General features: G+C 32.2%; 1 protein-coding gene across 1 annotated transcript in view; it reads left to right on the forward strand.

Moving 5' to 3' along the window:
* The first annotated feature begins 120 nt into the window (after positions 1-120).
* RNGTT (RNA guanylyltransferase and 5'-phosphatase) overlaps positions 121-18,580 on the forward strand; it is a 368,631-nt gene continuing 350,171 nt past the window's right edge. The window contains exon 1 of the mRNA XM_031964539.1: positions 121-280. The gene's annotated coding sequence lies outside the window, so the exon portion shown is untranslated. The remainder of the gene's footprint in view (positions 281-18,580) is intronic.

Here is an 18,580-nt window from a genome sequence, read left to right on the forward strand (position 1 = left end):
GCTGGAGTTGAAGATCTTCATGAATTCAAATCTGACTTGGACACTTACTAGCTGTGTGACCTGGGACAAGTAATTTAACCTTGTTTGCCTCAGTTTCTTCATCTGTAAAATGGAAGATGGAGATGGAAATAAGAAATCTTTCTGGAATCTTTGCCAAGAAATCCCCAAATGGGGTTACAAAGAGGTGGATATGACTGAAATGACTAAAGGCCGCTATTCTTCATAGGAACAGAAGTGGTAGAAGAGAGTGGGGAAGTTTTTGTACTTCCATATCTTCTCAGTAAGTATATATTTGTAAAAGTTAATTGGTATTAGTTGACCCATTGACATTTAGGAGTTGTTGACCAGTTTGTTATTTGATATAGTGGTTATGTTAAGTGATTAATTGATACTGGGGACAAAACACTGCAAAGGGGCTTCTGTGTGATTGTGTTAGAGAAGACAACCCCTATATCTCTGATAGGAGTAGCCAGCCTCACTCTGGAAACTCAATTTATTAATCATAATGTAGTTAGAAGAGAGATCTAGAGGAAAGTATGACTTGTTTTTTGCTCAGGATCTGGTAATAATTATGCTTTTGGAAAAAATTTAAAAACTAAAAAAATCTAAATAAAGACACACAAAAGAATCAAAAAATAAATAAATCTTCCACCCAAACCATCAAACCTAAGCTATATTTTCATAATGAGAAGAATTAGACCTTTGATTTCATTGCCATTGAGAATTCCTGGATAAAGAGATTCAGTTTACTAATGTGAGTTAGCATCTTCTCTGCAACTTATGGTCTTAAATAACTGCTTGAAATACTGAGAGGTCAAATGACTTGAACTCAAGTCCTCCTGATTCTGAAATTGGCTCTCTGTTCTCTATGCCCTGCTACCTCTAATAGCTGTGGAGAGCCATCAAAAACAGACTCGAAGAATATCTTCTCAGCTGCATCTTTCCCTTGCTCTTTATTAGTTATAGAGAATACATTTTCATAAACCTGGATGAGGATTGTTTTATGCATTTGGCCTGTTTCTTTTTATCTCTCAGTGTGATGGTTATTTTGCTAAGAAATTGCACTAAATGTAAGAAATAACATAAGTGAGAGAAATCACATCATTATTTTTTCCTTTATTTCCTTTTCCATTAATTTTTGTGAATCTCCCAAAGTAACCTTGACTTATTTATAAAAAAAAAAGAATAAGGCACTAAAACAGTGCTATGTAGATATTTTCCTTTGTCAGCTGTCTCAAGGATTTCCACTCTTTCCTCCTCTGTTTGTCTTCTGACGACCATCTCCAAGGCTGGCCCTCGGGTAGCAGAAACAGACTGTTGCCAGGGCAGCACTTGAAGGCTTTCCAGGCTAGAGTTTACACTTCCTGGCACAGTCTTTTAGAAAGAGCCCAGGGTCACCTCCATATCATGATGCAGCACTGAATTAGTACTTTGGTGAAGTCCCTTTCCTATGGATTGCTGAAAATGTCAGCAACCAAATTTTGACAAGGCTATTTTAAGGAAATGCTCATTTTAATGAATATAACTTTTTAATATTTATAAATTATTGGGCAGAGCACAAACTGGATTTTAAAAGGCTTAGTTATAATATTTAGGTGTAAATACAAGTTTTAAAAAATTATCCTTTGGGGAATAATTCATTGATCAACTTTGGCACTTTATCAGCTCTGTGCCTTCCAATTCTGAAGGATTTTGTTGGTGAGTCATTAAGTAGGAATCCATATCTGTAATAAATCTTAGTAGAACCCGATGTTCCCTTTAAAATGGATTGTTTCTAGGTGGCTAAGTCAGGGAACATTATCAAAACAATAGATTTTGTTGTGGGCTAAAACTGGTCGTTTTGAAGGGAGAAAAATGTTCTCAGTCATGCTGAAAGTAAAAAAGTTGAAATCAAGATTGCTGGCAGATTTACTCTGAAGGATATTGTCATTTTATCTGATCTCTTTGGTAATTTCCTCTGCATTATTCTTGTTTCATATTTATGTAGCATACACATTGTACCATTTCAACAATATTTATTTTTGATTGCAAACCCTTTGTGCCAAAGAGGCCCTTGTATACTTATTGCCTGAGGCCTATAGTTGAGAATTCATTTTTCTTTCTTTGTGGTTCTGATGTTCAAGGTTTGGTTTGAGCAGAACAACTGTGGGTCTCCAAGGATTGCAGTATACACAAAATGAGAAGAGTATCATCAGAGTAGGTCACCAGAGGGCAGAGAGCAGCAAAACAGAAGTCAAACAAATGTTAAGACTCAGTGACCAGAAAGTGAAAAAATTGGGAGAACAGAGATAATATACAGTAGGAAATAAAACAGATGTGTCTTTAAGTATATAGTAATTAAAAGATCAGAAACTGAATGTTTATTGGAACATTTTATGAACACTGTTAATTTAATAAGTAGTCACCCAAGTTTGAAAACTCAGTCAGAGAATACCTGAATTCTTTTCCCTTCATCTGCCATTACTAATCATTTGCCAAGTCTGAACAATTCTACTTTCTCCCCTCTCATATACAATCCTACTCATAGGCACACTTCACTTCTTCCTTGGACTATTATAATAACATGATAATTGTTTCCCCACCTTTAGTGTCTTTCTATTTCTTTCTATTCCTTCCTTTGTACAGGTGACAAAATAATCTTAAAGTATAGGTTCAATTTTATAATGCCCCTACTCCAAAACTTCCAGTGATTTGCTATTACCTTTTTGATAAAATGCCTACTCTTTTAGTCTGATATTCAGGACTCTCCATGGTCTTGTTCAACCTCTGTGCATTTGGATAGAATATCCACTAAATCTAGGATATACTTCCTCTTCATCTCTGCCTATGAGAATACAGAGCTCCCTTAAAGACTTTGTCAGCTTGTCATTATCTCTCTATGGTCTCTGATCCTTTCAGCTTAAAATTTCCTATTTTGTCTGAATATCTTCTTTGCTCCCATCGTGTCCTATCTTGTATTATAGTCATTTTCACATTTTGTATTTTTTTTTTCTCCTGGTAGAATATGTGCTTCTTGAGGACAGGGAGAAAAATGATTTTTTCTTTACCCACAGCATTTTTCATGTTACTTTGTATAATATCTTGCATATACTGGGTGCTTTGTTGAATTGAATTAAATCATAAATTACATTTATTGAACCAGATTGAGTTAGTGTGGGAGATATGTTCAAGAAGTAAATTTGTCATTTTTGAGAGGTAAATTAGCTTTTTCAAACTGCTAGGATGCTACTTAAGCATTTTGGGGAGTTGTGTTAACTCTTTTGAGTCACTAAGGTATCATTAAGGATCCTAAATATAGACTAAATTTTCATTTTCGTGGTGAGGAAATTGAAGTATTGAGAGATAAAACCAGACAAATTTTGCAAATCATGAAGTACTGTATAAATGAAACAGTGGCTACGTTCAGGCCAGTATGCTTAGGCCTAGACTCATTTCTGGTAATTCCCTTCATAAAATACACGCTCAACCAGAGGCTTTTGGTGGGTCAGTGTCCCAAATGAGGACTGTCCACTAAACAGTAAGAGCTATCCATTCAGTAGAGTTTAAAAGAAGAGAAGAGCATCTTCTCTTGTTCTTCTCTTTCTGCATGTGGCTTGGGATTCAGATAGTTCTGTCAGTGGTAGGGGGATGAGACCAGAACATTTTCTGGTTTGCCAGAAGACATGTATCTTAAGGTACAATACCTGTCCAATGGTTTCACTAGGTGTTTCATGCTTTGATATTTTAAATGTCATTTCAGAGCCATAGGTTATATATCAGATTGCTTGTTGTCTTGGGAAAGGGGGAGGTGAGAGAGAAAAAATTTGGAATGCAAAGTTTTACATGTTGAAAACTATTTTAACATGTATTTAGAAAAATAAAATACTATTTTTAAAAGTCAGGTTACAATTTTATGTTTTAATCTTTGAAAATACATGGTTGAGTGTTTTGTGTCTTAAGAATTTCTTTTATAGTGAAAGAAATAAATAACTTCCTACTGCCTGATCTATATTATACATCTATTACTTTTCTAGAAGGGACCTTGAAAATCCCTTTTGTGAATATATGAGCCATACATAAGCTTTAAGTGATTTCCTCCAGAATGAAATTGTCCAAAACAACAAGGAGCAAAAGCTTTGACTCTAGGAAACAGGCACTTCCAGGACCGATTTATGTCTTTGTAAGTTCAGGCCTAGGGCCTCAGTGAAAGTGTGTCCTGTAACCATTTATATATGCCAAGTAGGAATTTATATAAAAGTCAGAAAAAAAGATGGTGGGCATTTGGTAAAGTCATACCCATTCGTAGTAAGTAACCTGGTCCTAAATCAAACCCAGATCCTCTAACTCCATATCTATTCTCTTTCTACTATTCTACAATGAAAAAAAAAAAAAAAAAAACAGAAATAAGAAATAAGCTTTTAGAATGGGGAATAAAATAGCCATGTTGCCATTGGTTCTTCACTTATCCAAAGTTCAAATGCTAAATATGATTACCATACTTTTTCCTTTGATTTTTAGTTCTTTGTTCATGAATGGTTTTTTTGTTTGTTTTTGTTTTTGCTGAGGCAATTGGAATTAACTGATTTGCCCTGGTCACAGCCAGGAAGGGTTGTGTCTGATATTAGATTTGAACTCAGGTCCCCCTGACTTCAGGGTGGGTGCTCTATCGACTGTGCTACTTAGTTGCCCCTCCTGAATTCTCTTAAAGGAGGAAACAAATGTTCGGCTAAGTATCCTGTAGTCTGCTAAATTCAACAAATTTTTTTTCAATAGCCATTATGTGTAAGACGTGCTACTTGGCACTCAAGGGAAATAAAGATAAGTGGCTCTATTCTAAGAGAAAGAGGAATCACACTGGTTTTGCTTGCTCTTGGGAGGGGGTATGAAGAAGGAGAAGGAAAGAGAGGAACCTTTGGATTGTGTTGAAAGGAAAAATTTCCTGAGAATTAGAATGATAGCAAAGTGGAATGCAGAGTTTTCATGGAGGTCTTTATATAGATTCTGAATGTCCATTTGAGGATACTGTAAGAGAGATTCCTGTTTAGATGCTAGTTGGACTAGGTCACCTCTGAAACCTCTTCCAGCTCTGTGATTCTATGATTCTAAATTTCCCATTGATAGAGGTTAGGGGGAGTTATAAGCAATATCTGGTTGACGAGGTTCCAAATTGTAATTATAAGGTATATGGATTAATGCATGTGTTGTGATTATTATTAGAATTACTAAATTAGAAGGCCATTTTGGGGTGGAGGGGAGTAGAAAGAAGCAAGAAAAAATCTTGGGTCTTGAAAGAAATGAAAATTCTCAGTATTAAGAAGTCTAAAGAGATGACTTACAGTTCCTCTGAGATTTCAAGGCTCCTAGATAGAATTTTATGTCATTTTCCATACCAACCACCTTTCTATCCCAAAGGAGCTATGATTTCTAATTCTGTGATATGAAATACCCAGTTCATGTCAGATTGCATAACACAAAAATATGAACAAAATATGGATTTCAGTATTAAAATGTGGATTGCTTTATAGTGAAATTTGCTAAGAAAAGAAAAAAAAAGTAATATTTCTGGTGAGCAAAAATGACCTTTGCTGCATATTTTTAATTAGCTTATTCATATTTCAGAACAATGAAAACTACAATAAACCTGCAGGTTTATATTCAGAGAACAATTATCAGAACATTTTATTTCATTTCTTAGGTTCAATAAGATATCTTGATTAGATACTTATTCTTTTGTGGTGCCGAAAACTGCACCAGACAGTGTAGGATGGTATCTATAAGAAACAGAACAGTTTTTGTTTGTGTATAATCTTATAATCTAGTTAGAGAAACCAAATACATAACACATGAAACATCTTCAGAATAACCACAAAGCAAACATAATCACAAGATAATAGGGTACACAATGAATTAATAGATGCTGAGTGAACACAGTGTCCTCGCTGCTCTGGGGATACAGGCTACAGGTGGAGGTCACTAAATACGTAATTCATGATGATGCTGGTTTTGGTTTGCAAGGAAACAGTGACAGGTGCTAGAAGAGCTGATTCCCAGAAAGCAGCTGATTGGTCCGAGGGCTGTTTCTAGGCAGCCTATAGCAAGAAGATTGCCTTGCTTCCCTTGGTTACAGCAGTCTACCGAAGTGAGCATTTAATAACAGGGCTTACAGGCTTGACCAGAATTGCAATTCCCCTCTCCCTGCCCCCATTCCCCACCGCTCCCTCTACTAAAAAAGCTTCCCGAAGAAATTACTGATATTTTATTAACAAATAATGGACGGGTTTAAATTTTTGATTGATCCATCCTCTCTCATTAAATCTCCCTATTATTATTGTGTGACTTTTTCTATAAAGTACAATTATTTTTCCTGTTGATGATTTTTCTAATTTTTTTCTCTTATTTCAATACTTCGAAAATCTATGATATTTCAATGTGCAACTCTTTCCCCATAGTGCAGATTTCTTCCCCATCCCACTTTTGCTTCATTGATTTTTGAGAATCTAACAAAACAAAAACAAATATTTCAAGATACAAAAAGGAAAGATAATTAGATAAGAAACTGTGTACTCATGTATTGTTTTAAAAAATTATATTGTATTGCTTCACAATAATAAGCAAATTGTCCTATTTGTGCCTTTTTATTGTGTCTTTCTATATGTCTTTTTTCTTCTGTGCATTTAAAACAGCTTTTATTGATGTTCTTTTTTAATGTCTATTATGTAACCTACCACAACATTCTTCTTCTTCCCCCATTTAGTAGAAGTCTTTCCCTGTAAAAAATACACACACATACACACATGTATGTAGTCAAACAAAATAAACAAACATTTCCTGTGTCTGAGAATATGGGTTTCATTTTGTATTTCGTGTCCATCACTTCTCTGCCATAAGGCAGGAGCTATGCAGCAGCACTGGTTTTTTTAAAATCTCAGTTGGGGGCAGCTAGATGGCACAGGAAATAGAACACCACAATGGATTCTGGAGGACCTGAGTTAACGCTTACTAGCTGTGGGATCCTGGGCAAGTCACTTAACCCCCATTGACTCTCTTCTTCTAAAAAAGGAACAAACAAAAAATCTCATTTGATAGTGCATTGTTTAGAGTTCTGATATTTTTCCAAGTTCTTTCCCTGTCACCGTGCTCACCATTAATATAGTTCTGATCTTGTTAATTTTGCTCTATATTAGTTCAGAAAAGTTTTTTTTCACATTTTTTTCTCTGTATGTGTCATATTTATAATTTCTTATGGTGCAATGATTTTATCACTTTAAGTATTTCACAATTTGTTCATTTATTTCTCAAATGATGAACATCTATTTTGTTTACTTTTTTGCTACTAAAGAAAATGCTGTTATCAATATTTTTGTGTGGCAATCCTTTACTTCTGTCCCTGACTTATTTGACATTCATAGCTAATAGAAATGTTATTAGGTCAAATGGTATTTAGAGTTTGATAACTTTTTTGGGTATAGTTCCAATTGTTTTTCAGAAGCATTAAACCACTTCTCAGTTTTACCAAAAATTCATTAATGTGCCCATTTTCTCACAATACTTCAAATAATTTCATTTTCCCTTTTTGTGTCATCTTTGTCATTATGAGGGGCATGATATAGAATCTTGGGGTTATCTCAATTTATATTTTTCTTATAGTTAGTGACACAGTATTTTTCATATTGTTGTTGATATTTCATTTCTTCATTTAAGAACTGCCTACTCATATCTTTTTAATACTTATCTGCTGGAAAATTATTTCTATTCACATATGTATGTGTCAGTTCTCTATATATCTTGGAGGGCTTTATTGGAGATTCTAGCTATGAAAAAATTTTCCCAATTATTTCCCTTCTGATTCTAATTGGATTGATTTTGCTTGTGTAGAAGCTTTTCTTGTTGTTGCTGTTTTTCACACAGCTAGGAAGTGTTAAGTGTCTGAGGCCAGATTTGAACTCAGGTTCTCCTGACTTTAGGGCTGATGCTCTATCCACTGAACCACCTAGCTGCCCTTAGCTTTTTATTTTCAAAATACATGCAAAGATAGTTTTCAACAATGACCCTTATCAAACTCCATGTTCCAAAATTTTCTCCCTCTCTTTCCCACTTCCTTCCCTAGACAGCAAACAAATCAATATATGTTAAACATGTGCAATTCTTCTATATATTTCCACACTTATGCTGCACAAGAAAAATCGCATCAAAAAAGAAAAAAAAATGAGAAAGAAAAAGAAGCAAGTAAACAAAAATGGTGAAAATACTATTCTGAGATCCACATTCAGTCCCCACAGTCTTCTCTCTGGATGCAGATGGCTCTCTCCATCACAAGTCTATTGGAATTTCTGAGTCATCTCTTTGCTGAAAAGAGCTACGTCCATCACAGTTGATCATCACATAATCTTGTTGCTGTGTACAATGTTCTCTTGATTCTACTCACTTCACTGAGCATCAGTTCATGTAAGTGTCTCCAGGCATTTCTGAAACTATCCTGTTGGTCATTTCTTACAGAACAATAATATTCCATAACATTCATATACCATAACTTATTCAGCCATTCCCCAATTGATGGGCATCCACTCACTTTCCAATTCCTTTGTGCGGAAGCTTTTTAATTTTACTTAGTCAGAATTGTACATTGAATTTTTATAGCATCTAAGAATATTCTCTTTTTCCATAGTTGCACAAAAGTATCTCTTTTTTGGAAATGATAGTATTTTTTTTATATTTGAGCCAGTATCTCTTTGAAGCTTATTGTGATATGTTTTGCAAAATGTTTGACTATGGCTAATTTCTTCTAAACTGTTTTCCAATTTGTCCAACAGTTTTCAATTCATTTACATTTTCTCATTCCTTGTTATTGTCATCCAGGTCCTGTCATAAATCCTTCTGTACTCAATGAGCTAAAGGCCATTTAGGAATCTGGATCCTTTATAATTTTTTTAGGTACCAATGTAGCATGTAGAAAGACCATACCTTGCTCTAATTGGTTCACCTTTTCTGATAATACATTTCATAAATATCTTTTACGTTACTTTTCTCTAAGTAATGATTGGTAATATGCTATAGCTTACTTAGACTTACTATGTATAGGCATCTTTCTGTTGTCCTTGGGGAACCTAAAAGTTTGATTCTTTAGATATCATGGTGTTTCAATGACTTACATATATAAAACATCACCAGGAAAAAAAATTCTGGTATTTAAAAAAATCAGTGTTTGTGTTTGAGAAGAGCTTCAGATAATTCAAAGCTTTATTCAGTTCTCTTTTTTTTAAGGCATTTACATTTTTTCTCAATAGTATTTTATTTTTCAAATACATGCAAAGATAGTTTTCAATATTAATTTTTATAAGATTTTGTGTTCCAATTTTTTTCTCCCTCCCTACTTTACTTCTCCCTTCCCCATGACAGCAAGCAATCTGATATAGGTTATCCATATACAATCCTTTTAAACATATTTCCATATTTATCATGTTGTGTAAGAAAATAATAATACCAAAAGGGAAAAAAAATCCACAAGAAAGAAAAAAGCAAATACAAAATTGGTGAAAATACTATGCTTCTATTCATATTTAGCTTCCACAGTTTTTTCTCTGGATGTGGATAGCATTTTCTATCCTTATCCTATTGGAATTTTCTTAGATCATTGCATTACTGAGAAGAGCCAAATCTATCACAGTTGATTATCATACAGTTTTGCTGTTACATGCACAGTTAATTTTGCTCACCACATTTAGCATCAGTTCATATAAGTCTTTCCAGGCTTTTCTGAAATCAGTTTGCTCATCATTTCTTTTTATTGAGTTTCTGAAATGTAATCTAGTCCATTCTCTTCTTGCTATTCATTTCTGGGTCTACCTCATTATTCATCTGTAACAGGAAAGATATATTGATAGACTAACTGATCCAGCTGTATTATAGATGAAGGTTTTTTTTTTCATGAGATTTATGTTTTTGTTTCTATTGTAGATTGTTAGGTCACTCTTTTTTCAGTGGTCATACATCTCACTGAGAAAGTATTGTACTTTCTTGGAGTTTGAAGAAAAAAGTACAATGTCCTTAACAAGATCTAGAACTTTTACCATCTCTAGAGAATTTCTCTTCCATTTAGATTAAAAATATAAATATACATTTTAATTTCATGAACTATTTCCTAATTACAGTTAAAATTTTCTTAACATTCATTTTTAAAAATTTGAGTTCCAAATTTTCTTTCTCCCTTTTGCTCCTCCTCTACCCCATGAGAAGGAAAACAATATGATATTGATTATACATGTGAAGTCATGCAAAATGTATTTTCATATCAGGCATGTTACAAAAGAAAATATTAAAAAGAACAAAAAAAGTGAAAACAAGAATGCCTCAATCTTCACTCAGAAGTTATCACTCTCTGGAGATGAAGAGCATTTTTCATTATAGGTCTTTTGAGATTGTCTTGGATCATTCTCTTGATCAGAGTAGCTAAGCTTTTCGCAATATTGCTGTTACTGTATACAATGTTCTCCTGGTTCTCTTTACTTTACTTTGCATCAGGTCATATAAGACTTCCCAGAATTTTCTGATCATATCCTGTTTGTCATTTCTTCTTCTTTTTTACATTTTCAACTTAAATACAAAAATTAAAAAAAACTTTTTATTTTCAAAACATATGCATGGATAATTTTTCAACATTAATTGTTGCAAAACCTTGTGTTCCAATTTTCCTTCCCTTTCCCTCATCCCCTCTCCTAGATGGCAAGTAATCCAATATATGTTAAACATGGTAAAATATATGCTAAATCCAATATATGCAAACATATATTTACAATTATCTTGTTGTTCATGAAAAATCAGATCAAATAGTAAAAAAAAAAAAAAAAAAAGAAAGAAAATAAAAATGCAAGTAAACAACAACAAAAAGAGTGAAAATGCTATATTGTGAATTATGTTCAGTCTCCGCAGTCCTCTCTCTGGGTGTAGATCTTTATCACAGGATCATTGGAAATAGTCTGAATCATTTCATTGTTGAAGAGAGCCTCATCTATCAGAATTTATCATTGTATAATCTTGTTGCTATATACAATGATCTCCTGGTCCTGCTTATTTCACTCAGCATCAGTTCGTGTAAGTCTCTTCAGGCCTCTCTGAAATAATTCTGCTGGTCATTTCTTACCTAACAATAATATTCCATAACATTCATAAAACATAACTTCAGCCATTCTCCAACTGATAGGCATCCAATCAGTTTCCAGTTTCTTGTCACTATAAAAAGGGCTGCCACATACATTTTTGCACATGCGGGTCCCTGAGAAAATAATTCCTTTTTTTTTTTTTTTTTTTTTTTTAATTTAATAGCCTTTTATTTACAGGATATATACATGGGTAACTTTACAGCATTAACAATTGCCAAACCTCTTGTTCCAATTTTTCACCTCTTACCCCCACCCTCCCTAAATGGCAGGATGACCAGTAGATGTTAAATATATTAAAATATAACTTAGATACATAATAAGTATACATGACCAAAACATTATTTTGCTGTACAAAAAGAATCAGACTCTGAATTATTGTACAATTAGCTTGTGAAGGAAATCAAAAATGCAGGTGTGCATAAATATAGGGATTGGGAATTCAATGTAATGGTTTTTAGTCATCTCCCAGAGTTCTTTTCTGGGTATAGCTGGTTCAGTTCATTACTGCTCCATTAGAAATGATTTGGTTGATCTTGTTGCTGAGGATGGCCTGATCCATCAGAACTGGTCATCATCTAGTATTGTTGTTGAAGTATATAATGATCTCCTGGTCCTGCTCATTTCACTCAGCATCAGTTCGTGTAAGTCTCTCCAGGCCTTTCTGAAATCATCCTGTTGGTCATTTCTTACAGAACAGTAATATTCCATAATTTTCATATACCACAATTTATTCAGCCATTCTCCAACTGATGGACATCCATTCAGTTTCCAGTTTCTAGCCACTACAAAAGGGCTGCCACAAACATTCGTGCACATACAGGTCCCTTTCCCTTCTTTATAATCTCTTTGGGATATAATCCCAGTAGTAACACTGCTGGATCAAAGGGTATGCACAGTTTGATAACTTTTGAGCATAGTTCCAAACTACTTCTCCAAAATGGTTGGATTCGTTCACAACTCCACCAACAATGAATCAATGTCCCAGTTTTCCCACATCCCTCCAACAATCATCATTATTTTTCCTGTCATCTTAGCCAATCTGACAGGTGTGTAGTGGTATCTTAGAGTTGTCTTAATTTGCATTTCTCTGATTAATAATGACTTGGAGCATCTTTTCATATGACTAGAAATAGTTTCAATTTCTTCATCTGAGAATTGTCTGTTCATATCCTTTGACCATTTTTCAATTGGAGAATGGCTTGATTTTTATAAATTAGAGTTAATTCTCTATATATTTTGGAAATGAGGCCTTTATCAGAACCTTTGACTGTAAAAATATTTTCCCAGTTTATTGCTTCCCTTCTAATCTTGTCTGCATTAGTTTTGTTTGTACAAAAACTTTTCAGTTTGGTATAATCAAAATTGAGAAAATAATTCCTTAAAAATCAGAATTGTACAAGTGGAACTAATGTCTCTATAAAACATCAAAATGGAATAAAACAAAAGCAAAAAAGTAAAAAAAAAAAAAAAAAAAAGAAAAGAAAAGAAAATTTGAAATTTCTCATTGTAAAAACAACTAACCTAGAAAATAGATCTAGGAGAGATAATATAAGAATTATTGGAACGCCTGAAATCCATGATTTAAAAAAAAAAAAAAAAAACCTGTACAACATCTTTCAAGAAATTATCAAAGAAAAATGCCCTTATATATTAGAAACAGAGGGCAAAATAGAAATTGGAAGAATCCACCAAGCATCATGTTAAAGAGATCTTAGAATGAAAACTCCCAGAAACATCAAAATCAAATTCTGAAGTTCACAGATCATGGAGAAAATATTGCAAGTAGGCAAAAAGAAACAATTCAAATATCATGGAGCTACAGTAAGAATTACACAGGATTTGGAAACTTCCACATTAAAGAATCAGAGGGCTTGGAATATGATATGCAAAGGAGTTAGGATTACAACTAAGAATCACATGCCCAGAAAAAATTGGACATAATATTTCAAGGGAGAAAAATAGATATTTAATGAAATAGAGGACTCTCAAGCATTTAAAATTAAAAAGCCAAAGCTGAATTTAAAAAAAAATCTGATCTCTAAATATGAAATTCAAGAGAAACATAAAAAGTTAAAAAAGAAACAAGAGAAAGAAAACATAAGAAATTCAATAAGGTTAAACTGTTTCTGTTTCTATATGTCTTGACTCTTGGCAGCTTTATTAGTAAAAGAACAATTAGAAGGAGCATATGGAGATAGAGAATGTGAATATAAGGTGACTTTGATGGGATGATATCCCCCAAACAAATAAAAGAATGACAAAGAAAATTGCACTAGAAGAAGAAGGGAGGGAGATTGAATGGGGTAAATAATTCCACATTAAAAAAAAAAAAGCATGAAAGATCTATTATAATTGAAGGGAAGATGGGTGGGTGATGGCAAAGCTTAAAAGTTGATCATATAAAAATTGGCTCAAACAGGCAATAACATACACACTCACTTGGATATAGAAACCTATCTTACTCTATAAGGAAGTTAAAAAAAAGATGGGGAGAATAGAAGGTGGAAAAGTTACTGATTAAAGGAAGGGTATATCAGGAAAGGTGGTGATTATAAGGAAAACACTTGTAAGAAGAGAAAGAGTAGATAAGAGAAAGGAGGATAAACAAGCAAAGGATAGCTTGAAGGGAAATACATAATTATCATAACTATAAAAATGGAGGATGAACTTATCCATAAAATGGAAGCAGAAAGCAGAATGGAACAAAAATGAGAATCCTATAATATATTGTTTACAAGAAACACATTTGAAGCAGAGAGATACACAAAGGGTAAAGATAAGGGACTGTCCCAGAATCTATTACGTTTTAGCTGAAGCAAAGAAAGCAGGAGTAGCAATTATGGTCTCAGAAAAAGCAAAAATATTAGTTCTAATTAAAAGAGATAAAGAAGAAAACTATATAATGCTAAAAGGTATCAAGACAATGAAATCATATCAATACTATATATATATATACATATATATACACACACATATATATATATATATATGTATGTATGTATACCAAATGGTATAGCATTGAAATATATAAAGGTTAGTTGAATGAGGTACAGAAGGAAATAGATAATAAAATTATATTAGTGGGGGACTTCAACTTTCCCCTCTCAGAATTAGATAAATCTAATTTAAAAATAAACAAAAAGTTAAGAAGGTGAATAAAATTCTGGAAAAGTTAGATATTTAGATACCTAGAGAAAATTGAATGGGAATAGAAAGAAACAATACATGACATCTATACAAAAATTGACTATGTATTAGGATATAAAAACCCCACAACTAAATGTAGAAAGAGCAGAACTATTAATGAATACTTTTCAGATCATAATGCAATAATAATTATATTCAGTAATAGACAATGGAAAGAGATTAAAAATCAGAAATTAAATAATCTAATCCTAAAAAAAAAAAATGGATCAAAGAACAAATCACAGAGACAATTGATAATTTCATTAAGGAAAATGAAAACAATGAGACAACATACCCAAATTTATGGGATGCAGACAAAGGAGAGATGAACAAAATTGAAAGTAAGATAATCATTGAACTAATAAATAAAGCTGAAAGCTAGTTTTATTAAAAACAACAACAACAATAATAAAATAAACTATTGGCTAATTTGATGGAAAAATAGGAAAGAAAACGAAATCACTAATATCAAAAATAAAAGGGCTGAATTTACCACCAATGAAGAGGAAATTAAGACAATTGTTAGGAATTATTTTGCCCAATTATATGCCAACAAATTTGATACTTTAAATAAAATGGATTAATATCTACAAAAATATAAATTCTCCTGATTAACAGAAGAAGATATGAAATACTTAATCCCATTTTAGAAAAAAAGAAATGGAACAAAGCATCAATAAACTTCCTAAGAAAAAATCTCCAGGAACAGATGGATTCACAAGTGAATTCAACCAAACATTTAAAGAACAACTAATCCCAATACTATAGAAACTATTTGGAAAAATAGGCAAAGAAGGAGTCCTGCCAAATTCCTTTTATGATACAAATATGGTGCTGATAATCAAATAAAGGAGATGTAAAATAGAGAAAGAAAATTGTAGAGCAATTTCTCTAATGAATATTGATGCAAAAAAAATTTAAATAAAATACTAGCAAAGAAATTGCAACAGTATATCACAAGGATCATATACTACGAACAGGTGAAATTTATACCAGGAATGCAGGACTGGTTCAGTATTAGGAAAACAATGAGCATAATTTACTATATCAGTTACAAAGCTAACAGAAACCATATGGTTATCTCAATAGATGCAGAAAAAGCCTTTAATAAAATACAGTGCCCATTCTGATTAAAAATACTAGAGAGCACAGAAATAAATGGAGCTTACTTTACTATATTTAACTATAACCGCCAGCAGGCATTATCTGTAATGGGGGAAAGCTAGAAACTTTCCTAATACAATCAGAGGTGAAGCAAGGATGCCCATTATCAACTCTCTTATTTAATATTATACTAGAAATGTTAGCTGTAGCAGAGAAGAAAAACAATGAAAGGAATTAGAATAGACAATGAGGAAACAAAACTATCACTCTTTGTAAATGATATGATCTTATACTTAGAAAATCCACCAAAAAAAGTACTTGAAATTATTAACAATGTTAGCAAAGTTTCAGGATTCAAAATTAACCCATGTAAATCATTAGTATTCTACATATTATCAACAAAGATAAGAGATAGAGATAGACAAATTCCACTTAAAATAACTAGACAATATATACATGAGAGGCAACATGCCAACACAAATTCAGGAACCTATACGAACACAACTATAAAACACTTTTCACACAAATAAAGTCAGATCTAAACATTGAAAAACTATTAATTGCTCATTTCTATGCTGAGCCAATATAATAAAAATGACAATTCTACCAAAATTAATATATTTATTTAGTACCATATCAAACAAACTATCAAAAAATTATTTTGTAGAGCTAGAAAAAATAATAAAATTCAACTGGAAGAACAAAAGTGTAAAGATCTCAAGGAAATCAATGAAAAAAATATGAAAGAAGGTGATCTAGCCATACCTGATCTCAAATTGTCAAAACAATATGCTACTGACTAAGAAATAGAGTGATGAATTAGTGAAACAGATTAGGTACAAATTACATTATAGTAATTAATCATAGTAATATAGTATATATATATAGTATATAAAGATCCAAGCTTTGGAACAATAACTCATTATTTAACAATCAATGCTGTGAAAACTAGAAAACAGGAATTAGATTTAGAGCAACATTTCATACTGTATACCAAAATAAGGTCAAAATGGATGCATGATTTATGCATAAAGGATGATACCATAAGCAAATTAAGAGAGTATGGAATAATATATGTCAGATTTATGGATAAGAAAAGAATTTAGGACCAAATAAGATATAGAGAAGGTTACAGAGTATAAAGTCAATAATTCTGATCATATAAAATTAAAGTTTTTTTTGCACTAATAAAACTGAGACAACTAAAAGTATAAACAAAGCAGAAATCTGGGGAATTTTTTTTTCTTGCCACAAGTATCTCTGATAAAGCTGTCATTTCTTAAATATATTAAGAATGGAGTCCAATTTATAAAAATACAATTCATTCTCCCAGTTGATAAATGGCCAAAAGATATGAAAAGGCAGTTTTCAGGAAAAAAAAAAACAACAAAACCCTAAAGCTACTGATAGTTAATATGAAAAATTTTATTCTAAATCATTATTGATCAAAGAAATGCAAATTAAAACAACTCTGAGCTACCTCCTTATACCTATTAGAGTGGATAATAGGATTGGAAAAAAAAAAGAAAATGTTGGATGTTAGAGGAGATTTGGGAAAACTGGGATTCTAATACATTGTTAGTGGAGTTGTGAACTGATCTACCGATTCTGGATAACAATTTGGAACTATGACCAAAGGGCTATAAAACTGTGCATACCCTTTGATTTGGAAATACCAGGTATATATCCCAAAGAGATTCAAAAAAGGAAATTGTGCAAAAACATTTATAGCATCTCTTTTTGTGGTGGCTAAGAACTGAACAAATCAAAGGAATGACCATCAATTGGGAAATAACTAAAGAAGCTGGGGAATTGTAATAATTGCAATGGAATATTATTGTGTGTAAGATATATGAAGCAATATGATTTCAGAAAAACTTGGAAAGACTTAAATGAACTGATTTATAGTGACGTGATTAGAACCAGGAAAACATTGTACACAGTAATAGCAATATTGTTTAATAAAAAATTGTAAATGACAACTATTCTCAGCAAAACAATCATCTAAGGAAATCCCAAAGAACTAATAAAGAACTATATCATCTACCTCCAGAGAAAGAACTGATATTGATTTAAGATAGACTGAAACATGCTATATTTCACTTTCTTTCATTTTTTCTTTTATTTGAGTCTTCTTGTACAAAATGATAACATGGAAATGTTTTATATAATTACATATGCATAAACTATATCTGATTGGTTACCATTCTAGAGAGAAGAGAGAGGAGAAAGCAAAGGAAGAATAGAATCTGAAACTGAAAACTTAAATAAAAATGTTTTTAAAAAATGTAAAAATATTTGTTGAATTTATTTGAATTTTGCTATAATTACTTTTATTTTTAGTTTCTATTGACCTCTAAATGACATGGAGATGAATTATTTTCTTGGTGATACTATTTTTGGCCTCTTTTGGTTTTTAATCTCATTGTGGCAATTATTTTATATAGATTAAACTTCTGTAAGAAATAGTGATAATTAAGGTAAATATCTTTTACTTTACTTATTTTCCATTATTAGTGTCAATCATTTATTTAAATAGATTGGATTGGAATTATTTAATTGTGCACAGTTTATTTTTCTTCTATTTTAGTTTGATTTTGACCTTTGCTCTAACTAGTCAATGACTTGAGTGCAGAGATGACTGAGTCAGAAATCATTCCTGCATTGTTCAGACTAATTTATTGCCCATTAAGACATAGCTAATTTCATGTAGTTTATAAAATGTTGTTTGGTACTTGTCATTTCTGATATCTTCCTATTCTCTTCTGGAAGAAAGTATTCATGATATATGAACAGTATGATTCTATATACACCTGAAGCTTTGACCTCTTTTGTTTCTTAATCTTAAACCATATTTTCCAAAGTAGTTTTTACCTGCTACTATAGGACCAACCCACTAAGTACAGGTTAGTTCAATACCATTTGTCTGAATAATAGGTAATGAATTATTTGGCCATAGCAACCCATCAAATAAAGAAAACTATAAAATCCTCAGTCCTTTTTTTGCCTTATGCTTCTTTAATTACAGTTATGGTAGAGTGAATAAAATGGGAGTAGAGGATGATAAGAAATAGAAACATTAATCCTACTGCTGTTACTTGATATGTGAGATTCTCATCAAAAAAGTGTTGAACTGACAGACTACTGGAGGAAAC

This window comes from Sarcophilus harrisii, chromosome 4 (genome assembly GCF_902635505.1).
Source record: "Sarcophilus harrisii chromosome 4, mSarHar1.11, whole genome shotgun sequence".
Classification (NCBI taxonomy): domain Eukaryota; kingdom Metazoa; phylum Chordata; class Mammalia; order Dasyuromorphia; family Dasyuridae; genus Sarcophilus; species Sarcophilus harrisii.